The sequence below is a fragment of the Rhinoraja longicauda genome, chromosome 17, assembly GCF_053455715.1.
Source record: "Rhinoraja longicauda isolate Sanriku21f chromosome 17, sRhiLon1.1, whole genome shotgun sequence".
Taxonomy (NCBI): Eukaryota; Metazoa; Chordata; class Chondrichthyes; order Rajiformes; family Arhynchobatidae; genus Rhinoraja; species Rhinoraja longicauda.
This window is the reverse complement of record NC_135969.1, coordinates 13020263-13031649: the sequence shown is the minus strand read 5'-3', so window position 1 is coordinate 13031649 and position 11387 is coordinate 13020263.

The window sequence follows — 11387 nt, the reverse complement described above, 5'->3', positions numbered from 1 at the left end:
TCAATGCCACTATCATATCTGCTTCAACCACCACCCCTGGCAGCACTTTCTAGGCACCCCACCACCCCTTGTGTAAACATTTGCCACGCATATATGAACTAAAATAAACATATTCGAAACTGAAGAAATTCTAATCCAAGTAATCTCACTCTCTTGATCATAAAGAACATAAGATCAGAAGCCAGAATGGACCAAGTTAATTCTTGTATCTACTCTGTCATTCAGTAAGATTGTGGCCGGTGTTCTGTCTCTCAGTCTACTTTCTGATGGATCCCATATCCCTTGATTCAATCAATATTCAAAAGTCTATAGCTCTGATCCTTGAATATAATCAACACATAAATATCTACAACATTCCAAGGTGGAAAATTATATTATATAGAGAATATATTTGCAACTTCTTGTGTGAAGATATCTCTCCTCTTTGGTTCCAATGGCCAACACCTTTGATGAATCCATTTCTCCAGCAAGAGAAAACAGCTTGTCAGCACATCTCCCGAGTCAATTGATATTAAAATCATGTTTCATGAGATAAATCCTCCTCATTCTAAACTTTAACATCCAATTCAGTCCCTTCACTTGAGACACTCTCCCAGGAGTTAACATAAGGTTCTGTGCCAAAACACCTCCAACAAAGTATATGGTTGATTGAGCAGAATGATCAAAATTGCACGCAATATTACAGACATGATCTCACCAACCCACAGAGCATTCACTGAATGATATACTCAATCTTACAATCCAATTTCCTTGCAAAAAAAGGCCAAAATACCATTTGCTTTCCTATTTGGTTGTACTTGTACACTACACCTCATGATTCAACTCTCATAGATCCTTCGGTGCACTGCTCTTGCTAGCCTTTCACCAGTTTGGGGGCAACACAGTGCCACAACTGGTAGAGTTGCTGCCTCATAGCACTGGAGACCTGGTTTCTATCCTGATCTTGGGTGTTGTTTGTGTGAAGTTTGCAGGTTCTTCCTGTTACCATATGGGGTTCTTCCAAGTGCTGCGGTTTCCTCCCACATACAAAATACATGTGGGTTTGTAGGTTAATTGGCCTCTGTAAAATTGCCCTAAGTGTGTAGGGAGTGGATGCCAAAGTGGGATAACATAGAACTAGTGAGAACGGGTGATCGATGATTGGCGTGGACTCAGTGGATTGAAGGATCTGTCTTCATGATTCATTACTAATGGATTCCAGAATTTTATGGATAAATGTTTTCAAATTGACTGTACTTGTCCATTTTCTCTTGCCTTCCTTTCCTAACTAGCAGTTTTACATTTGTTGCCTTCCAATCCACCAGAACTTTCTAAGATCTTAACATATTAGAGATAATGCAAAAGTTTAGAAACACAGCACTTAAACAGGACTTTCAATACACCAAGTCTGTTCACACTAGTTCCATGTTATCCCACTTTCTCATCCACTCCCTACACACTAGACGCAGTTTTACGGAGGCCAATTAACCTACAAACCCGCTCACCCTTTTGGTATGTGGGAGGAAACCGAAGCATGTGGAGGAAACCCACACGGTCACAGGGAGAATGTGTAAACTCCATACAGACAGCACCCGAGATGAGGATCAAGCCAGGGTCTCTGGTCCCATACAGTATTTCTCAATTACTTGGTTTGGTTCCTAATTAGCAGGAATCGCATAATTTATTTCTTAATGAAAGATAACAGGTCTCCATAGCAAAGAAAATATATTTGAAATAATTAGGTTCTAATTGCATCATATACCGTGTCTGTATATAACTGGCAACATTGTAAAGGCATTTTTGGATATTAGAGCCATAAAATCATTGAGTTGCACAGAAACACCCCTTCGGCCCAATTCATCTGAGATGTCTATCAGAGCTACTCCCATTTATCTCTATTTTCGAGTCCATGTACCTGTCCAAATGTTTTTTAAATGTTGTACTTGCATCTGCCCTTACAGCTTCCTCTTAAGCTTGTTCCAAAAGCCCACACCCTCTGTGTGAAAACGTTGCTTCTCAAGCCCTTTTAAAATCTTTCCCCTCTAACCTTGAATCTATGCCCTCTAGTTTTTCAGACTTCCCTACTCTGGAGAAAAGACTGTGGCTAAGCAGCTTATTTATGGTCCTTGTGATTTTTTATATATCTCTATATATAATGTTACCCCCTCAGTCCCCTATGCTCCAGGGAAACAAGTCCCAGCCTACACAGTCTTCAGTCATCTCAAACCATCCAGTCCTCCACAAATCTTTTCTGCACTTTTTCCTGCTTCAGGACATCCTTTCTGTAGCTGAGCGCTCAGAACGGTGTGCAATATTCCAAGCGTGATCTCGCCAATGATTTATATGTTGGCGACATGATGTCCCAGCAGCAGAAGTGCAGCAACTTTTCCAAAAGATTCATCAGACGCAAGGTTGACAGTTTTATCTCAACGGCAAATAAATGCAGAAATAATGTAAAATTGCTTTGGCAGCCACGACAAATGTAGCGCTCAGAATGGAAACATTAACACACAAAACTTCAAGATAACACTCTCGTTCATTTTATGGGTGTGCTCCATTTTTCTAAGTATATTTGCATGGTTTTTGACAAATGTTAGGACATTTCAAGTCAAATTATACATTATGTCATTCTATTGATTTTGGAGAAAAAAGCGTAGTCTTCAAAGTACTTCAGTATAAAAACAAATATATTACTCACCAATAGCGTTTCTGTGTCCTATGATAGAAATACCAGAGAAAACTAACTGATGAAGTTACATTTATACATCACACCCTGAAATGCTTTGCAGCCCGTGGTACAGTGTGGCAAAAGTTTTGTAGATAAACCCTACAGTTGCTGGCCCTCTGTTAAACTGTTGACCATTCAAACAGCTTTGGTGTTCAACATAACAGTGTCACGAGCTATTTCCTGACTGTTTCCTGATTTATTAGATATCCTCCTTTAACAGTTCTTAAATGCTGTGAAATCGTTAACCAATATTTTGAATACACACCCAACTCAATAATTCTGAAATTGTTTTAACCCGTTTTTGTTTGATTATGCGCCTGTAAAGACTCTTTGGATACTTTACAATGTTTGTGTTCAAGGTGGTGTACCGTTGTGCAAAGATAATAACAACTGCAAACAAAATGTTGGTGATGAAATCCACAAAATAGCAAGGCAGGGAAATTACTGCTGGGTACTGAATAAAAGGCATATGTATTTTTGTTTGATGGGGTGGGGAATCGGTGATGTGTAGTGAATGGAGTATAAGGTCTTTGGACAACTTGATGAAGGTGACACATTTCACATTCAGGGCGGCACAGTGGCGCAGAGGTAGAATTGCTGCCTTATAGCGCCAGAGACCCGGTTTCGATTCTGACCTGGGGTGCTGCCTGTGTGCAGTTTGCACGCTCTCCCTGTGACCATGTGGGGTTTCTCCAGGTGCTCCAGTTTCCTCCCACATCACAAAGACCCGCGGGTTTATAGGTTAATTGACCTCTGTAAATTGCCCCAAGTATGTTGGATGCAAAAGTGGGATCACTAGTGTGAACGGCTGATTGATGGTCGGCATGGACTCAGAGGGCCAGCTTCTATGCTGTATCTCTAAACTAAACTAAACTAAACTAAACTTATGTTGTTCCGTATCGCCTTTGGGGGGGGGGGGGGGGGGGGGATTGCACGAGTTGGGTGAAAGTTATTGGTTGGGAAGAGAAGGTGCCTTTCCATTAGAGGCAAAAGTCCACCAACCATTTAGTCTGAATAAATTGTTTGTACTGTGTCGATTAAAAGTGGCTCATGAGAGATTCTAAATTTAGTTAAGCCAAGGTCCTTAACAGGTAGACACAAAATGCTGGAGTAACTCAGCAGGACAGGCAGCATCTTTGGAGAGAAGGAATGGGTGATGTTTCGGGTCGAGACCTTTCTTCAGACTGATGTCAGGGGAGTGGGCGGGACAGAGATAGAATGCAGTCTGAGACAGTAGGACTGGAAGGGGGAGGGGATAGAGAGAGAGGGAAAGCAAGGGCTACTTGAAGTTAGAGAAGTCAATGTTCATACAGCTGGGGTGTCAGCTACCCAATGCAAAATATGAGGTGCCTTTCCTCCAATTTGCGCTGGGCCTCACTCTGACAATGGAGGAGGCCCAGGACAAAAAGGTCAGATAGGTTGGATTTCAGAATTATTTAATTGCTTGTAAAGCATATTGGGACAATCTTAACTTCTGAATGGAATTATATAGATAGTATACATCCCGGAAGAGAATTGTTCATGATCTGTAAAAGGAAAAAGGTTCCTAAAAATGATGGAAAAAAGTCTGCCAGGTGAAAAGAAAATGATCTCAGAAAGAAAAGGACACCAAACAACGGCTCAAAAGGACATCAAGCACTTTTTCTCCAAAGACTTCTCATAGGTACATGTGAAGTCAAAACACAACAATATTAAGATTGGAGACACAAGAAACTGCTGATGTTAGAATCTTGAGCAAAACACAAAGTGCTGGAGGAACTCAGCAGGTCAGGCAGCAACTGTGGAGGGAATGGATGGACTATGTTTCAGGTTGGGATCCATCTTCAGACTCATAGGTAACCTTTCAGTTCAGGACCCATCTTCAAGCTTCAGATTAATTTTGATTGATTTTGTATTTTCAAATGGATCTGTTTCCCCAAGTCCAACATAACAACGTACAAATTAGAAGCAGTAGGCCACATGACCTATGATGTCTGCTCCATTATTTCATTAGATCAGGACTTATCTGACTTTAACCTCAACTTCTCATTCCAGTCTACCCACAGTTGCTTAACTCCCTTGCTTAACAAGCATCTGCTTATCTTTGCCTTAAAAATATTTTCTTCCTCAAGCAGACATAGAGACTCACAACCCTCTGAGAGAAAAAATATATACATTTCCATCCTAAACTGTTACCAACGATTCTAATGATTCTTACCAATTTCTACAGAGGTTGAGGAATCGATGCACGAATTGTTCATCACGGTACAGTGGCGCAGCAGTAGCGTTGCTGCATTACAGCTCCAGAGACCCAGGTTTGATACTGACCATGGGTGTTGTCTGTACAGAATTTGTACATTCTCCCCGTGACCCCGAGGTGCTCCATTATCCTCCCACATTCCAAAGACGTGCAGGTTTGTAGGTTAATTGGCTTGGTATAATTGTAAATTGTCCCTAGTGTGTGTGTGTAGGATCGTGTTAGTGTGCTGGGATCACCGGTCGGCGTGGACCTCGTGGGTCGAAGGGCATGTTTCTACACTGGATCTCTAAACTTCTTCTTATCGAGTCCACATCACAAGATTAGAAATTGTTCAGCCAGGGTTGAACATACTTCTCGGCATCTGCCTACAAATGGCGTCTTGCGCTTCTCGTGCGTAGTGGTGGAAAGATTGGTGGAAGCGGGGCTGCGATGTGAACGCTCTTTCCTTGACCCCATCTCTAAACTAAATTAAACCACTCTACTTTATCAATCAAATTCCACATCCAATGGAATCATACCCAGCATGTCCAACCTTTCCTGATAAAGACAACTTGAATGTTGCATGTTTGAGTTTAATAAACCTTCTCTGATATGATTCCACTGAATTTACATGCTTCCAATATTATATGCAGTACTCCAGCACTTTCACCAATTCCCTTTATGAGTTAAGCATAAGCATTCTACTTTAATACATTAATTTCATCTCAGAATAAACAGTAACCATCCATGAGTTTCTTCTAAATACTTGTTCTACCTGCATACTAACCTTTTGCAAATCATGCACCAGAACACCCTCTGCAATCTCTTACCATTAAGATAAGATGCTTGTGTAAGAAGGAACGGCAGATGCTGGTTTACATCAAAGATAGACACAAAATGCTGGAGTAACTCAATGGGTCAGGCAGCATCTCTGGAGAAAAGGAATAGGTGAAGTTTAGGGTTGAGACCCTTCCTCAGACTGAGAGTCAGGGGAGAGGGAAACGAGAGGTCTGAAAAGGTATAGAACAAATCAGAGCTGGCACTGATTACCCAGGAGCCCACAATGGTCTATTGTTGGCCGTGGAGAAGGTAATAACAGAGAGATGACCAGTAAAACTAGTCGGATGGCTAGGGTGGGGGAGGGATGGAGAGAGATGGAATGCAAGGGTTACTTGAAATTAGAAAAATCAATATTCATACTGCTGGGTTTTAAGCTGATGCTTATATTTTTTTAAAGATTTTCTGCCAAATTGGACAAATTCATTATCTCACATTATTCTCCATTTGCCAGATCTTTGCCCATTCATTTAACCTATCCTTATCCCTTTGTGGTCTCCTTATGTCCTCTCCAGAATAGAATTTCCTAACTATCTGTATCATCAACAAATTTTGCAGCCGTACCTTTTAGCGCCTTTATCAAATTGTGTAAATTGAAGGACTTGCACCACTGTTAAGTCACTTCATCCAGGCAACGACCCATTTACACTTCCCTGATTTATGTCAGCAAGTCATTCTTCTAACCACATAAATATATCATTGGCTACACCATGAGCTTTTATTATCTATAATAACTGATGCAGCATCTTATCAAATGTCCTCTGCAATCGTAATATACTACATCCATCAGTTTCTCTTTATCCATCTAGCGTGTTACTTCTTCAAACAACATCAGTAAATTGTTCAAACATGTTTCACTTTCTCATAATCTTGTTGACAAATTATCTTGAATTTTTCGATGTCCTCCACAATGTCTTTGGTAATGGCTTCCACCATTTTCCCATTGACAGATGTTAACCATTAAAAGATATGTACTTTTTAGCTTTTTGCTTCCCTTCCCTAAATCTGGGAATTTTAGAAAATTAAAACCAATTAATCAGCCATTTCTTCACAAAATGCTGGAGTAACTCAGCAGATCAGGCAGCATCTCGGGAGAGAAGGAATGGGTGACGTTTCGGGTCGAGACCCTTCTTCAGACTGAATATTAATCAGCCATTTCATTAGCCACTTCCCTTAAGTCCATCAGAACTGAGACATACCAGCTCCGACAATCTTGTTCCGTTCCACTTCCCTGATGGTTGTACTAACCCCAACTTCCCCCTTCTTTTCCAAATCATGATTTGCAGCATTTTCTGGCTTATAACTTATTATGAACACAGAAGCAAAATACCCGTTTAAGTCACCTGTTAATTCCCCAGACTCACTTTCTATATTGCCTTTACAATGTTCCCCAGACTCACTTTCTATTTTTAGCTCTGTATATGTGGGGGGTGGTGGGGGGTGGGGGAAACCTTTATTTCTAATCTCCTCCTCAACGGAGATGCGACCTTCATCGTATCGTATCTCCGTTTGCGCTACGGCCTAACACCGGGGAGTTGGCGGCCTCCAGCTGGGATCGACCTTGAAGACTCCGGTCGCAGGGCCTGGACTTACCATCTCGGAGGCTTCGGCCGTGGGTCCTGCAGACCGCAACATATGGAATTCGCAGGTCCCTGGCTGGCGACCGGCTTTCGGGAGCTCCAGCCGTAGCAGCTTCGACCGCCCCGAAGCGCGAGGTTTGATCGACCCGCTCGCAGGCCCTTCATCGCCCTGCGTGGCCTGGCCGCGGCACTTTCCATCGCCCGGTGGGGGCTCAGGACCTTCATCGGCCCGCTCGGCTCGGCCCTGGGACTTTCCATCGCCCGGTGGGGGCGTCAAAAGTCGGGAGCTTCGATCGCCTCGTGGCACCATGGGAGAAGAATGAGGAGATAAGACTTTTCTTTGCCTTCCATCACAGTGGGGGTGTGCCTGGAGCAATCACTGTGATGGCTGTTTGTGTTAAAATTGTAATTGTGTGCCTTGTGTTCTTTATTGTCTACTGCCGGACCCTGACGTGAGAGGACGCTGGCGTTATTTGTTCGCCGCTTCTCCGTCAGGACAGTTCGTCTGTTTGTTTTTATGTCATGACTGTTTTTGTAAAGCGTCTTTGAGCATTTGGAAAAGCGCTATATAAAATAAATGTTTATTATTATTATTATTAAATGCTTTTCCTTCAAGTCCGAGGACGGAATGCTTCTGCTTCCTTAATCCTGTATCTGTACACTGTGGGCGGCTTGATTGTAATCATGTAAATTCTTTCCGCTGACTGGATAGCACACAACAAAAATGGCTTTTCACCGTACCTCGGTACATGTGAGAAAAAAGTCAACTAAGCCTGAAACGGGTGGGCTGGAAACAGAGCTGGAAGCCACACAGCAATCAACATGTTGAGATTCCTCATCTGGGCTGAAGGAATAGAGGGAGGCTAGCCAGTATAAAGAGATGACAGAGAGGTGTGGGGCAATACCGGGCAAGTGATTCAGGTGAGGAAGAATTGGTGGGAGATGGGGGTCACGTGGAGGAGGAAAGGATGGAGAAAGCGGTATCGGCTGAAGAGGATGTGGAGACAACAACGAGCTACAGATTATGAAATCTGATAAGAAAGGAAGAGTGGAACTAACTAAGGGAAGGGTGGTGGGCAGGTGCGAACTGTAGGGACGCGGAGGGGATAGGGGATCCTATGGGAGAAGTGTGAGTGTGATTAGGTAAGTGGAAGTGGGGGTTGAGGGGGGAAAAGAAACTATATTGTAGGTGTTTGGGGGGTGCGGGGGTGGTGAGGGGGAGGAAGAAAGGGTTGTGTGATAGGACCAAGTAGATCAAAAGTAGAGAAGGATAAGAAAGGGCCTGAGGGGGTTACCTAAAATTATAAAATCCAATGCTCATGCCATGGTGTTATACACTAGCCAGATGGAATATGAGGTACTGTTCCTCTAGTTTGCATTTGGCTTTACTCTTGCAGTGGAGAATGTCCAGGACAATGAAGTCGGTGTTGTACTGGGAAGATGAATTAAAATGCCTTGCATCAGGAGATCTAAGTGGCCATGGTGGACAGACTGCAGGTGCTCAGCAAAGTAGTCATAGTCTGTGCTTGGTCTAATGGATATAGAGGAAGCCACACCAAGTGCATCAAAAGCACAAGACAAGGATGGAGAAGATGCATGCAATCTTGGACTCACCTGGAAAGATTGTTTAGATCTTAGGATGGAAACGAGGGAGAGACATCATAGAGACAGTGCTACACCTCCTGTGGATGGGGTGGGAGAGTGGGGGAGGGAGGTGTCTGGGATTGGGTAAGAAACACTCCAAAGACGTACAGGTATGTAGGTTAATTGGCTGGGTAAATGTAAAAATTGTCCCTAATGGGTGTAGGATAGTGTTAATGTGCGGGGATCGCTGGGCGGCACGGACTTGGAGGGCCGAAAAGGCCTGTTTCCGGCTGTATATATATGATATGATATGATAATGGATGGCAAGAGATAAACGAAATAGGGGGCCATGGAGCAGAGTGGTCTCGGTGGAAAGCAGAAAGAAGTGTGGGGAGAAAGATATGAGTGGTAATGGGATCATATTGTAGCTGATGGAAATGCTGAAGAATGATGCGCTGGATGAAGAAGCTGGTGGGGTGAAAGCTAACGACCAGGGGAACTCTATCCCAGTTCAATCTAGAGAGTGGGAGGTAGGGTGGGGGGGACAGTAGAAGTGTGGGAAATGGAGAAGCTGCTGAAGGTTCCAACACCCACAGTGGAGAAGCCATATTTTCTGAAAAAGGACATCTTAGATGTCCTGGAGTGGAAGGCCTCATCACTAGAACAGATGCAGTAGAGAAAGAGCTCACCAACAACACCAGCGTTATCGGATGAATTACAGATGATGATGAGTCAGAGTATAGACGTGAGATTGACCGACTGACCAAATGGTGCCAGCTCAACCTTGCCCTCATTGTCAGTAAGACCAAGGAACTGATTGTGGTCTTTGGAAGAGGAAGAATGAGGACCCACAAACCTGTCTACATCGATGGGACAATGGTGGAGAGAGTCAAAAGCTTCAAATTACTGGGTGTGCATATCTCTGAAGATCTTTCCTGGACCCAGCGCATATACAGAAAGCCCATCAACCCCTCTACTTCCTGTAAAGATTGCAGAGAATCGGTAAGTCAGAGAACATCTACAGGTGTACAGTAAAGAGCATCACGGCCTGGTTCAGCAACTTGAATGCCCAGGAGCTAAGACGACCGCAAATAGTGGTGAACACTCCCCAGTCCACCATGGGTACTAACCTCCCCACCATTGAAGGAATTTACAGGATTCCATGCCTCAAAAGGGCAGCCAGCATCATCAGTGACTCTCACCACCTTGGCCACACTCTCATTTCACTCCTGTCATTGGGAAGATATAGGAGGTATGAGGTACAAATCCTTAGCTCCCTGAAAGTGACACTAAAAATAGATAGGGTGGTAAAGAATGCATACCGCACGCTTGCCTACATCGATTGATGGAAAATCAAATTGCCCTACTTAAAACACTGTTTTGGGCCACATTTAGAGTATTGGGTGCAGTTGACACCCATATGGAAACCTGGTAGAGGATGCAGTGGAAGTTCACCAGGCTGTTTCCTGGATTGGATATATTAACCATAAGGAGAGGTTGGACAAACTTGAATTGGTTTATCTGGAGTGTCGGAGGCTGAGGGGTGACCTAATAGAAGCATACAAAATCATGAGAGGCATAGATGGGGTAGATAATCAAAGTCTTTATTCCCAATGTCAAATATTAGAGGGCATAAGGTTAAGGTGGGGGGGGGGGAGTTTAAAGGAGATGTGCGAGACAAGTATTTCCACACAGAGTGGGAGGTGCCTTGAACATGTTGACATGGGAGATGACAGAACAAGTTTTGATAACATTAAAAAAGGCATTTAGATAGATACAATGAACAAGCAGGATTTAGAGGTGTACAGACCATGTGCTGGCAGGTTGGTATCAGTGTCGGTGCAGGATATGTTGGGCTGAAGGCCTCGTTGCTGGGCTGTGCTGTTCCGTGGATCAAGTTAAAGCCATTTAATTCGCTTTTTTGTTTCCTCAGAGACAAATATGCCTAGTCTTTTGAAAATTATGACTTTAATAAAAAGTCAGTATTGCTTGTCTGCAATTTTGTTTCAGTGTTCGTCTTATTTGGAACTTAGGTGCAATTATCAAAATTCACCCTGCATTTAGGTGGAGTCTTATCTCTAATCAGTTTCTAATTATATTGTGTAGGAACTGTAGATGCTGGTTTAAACTGAAGATAGGCACAAAATGCTGGTGTAACTCAGCAGGACACGCAGCATTTCTGGAGAAAGGTCGAAACCCTTCTCTGACTAGTCTAATTATATTGTCATTGAATAAAATTAACCTCATCATTCTTCACTGATTTAGCACAGACCGCGATGCAAAACGATAACATCCTACAACTGTGGAATTAAAGAAAGAACTGCAGAACAAGATAGTGGCACTACATTGATCGCTGTAGTTAATCGATGCCATGGTTCAAAGAGAAAAATAAAAATAATATTCAGCTGGGTGGATTTATTTGGAAAAGGCAGTGCCAGTCTGAAAGAAAATGTGGGTTTCC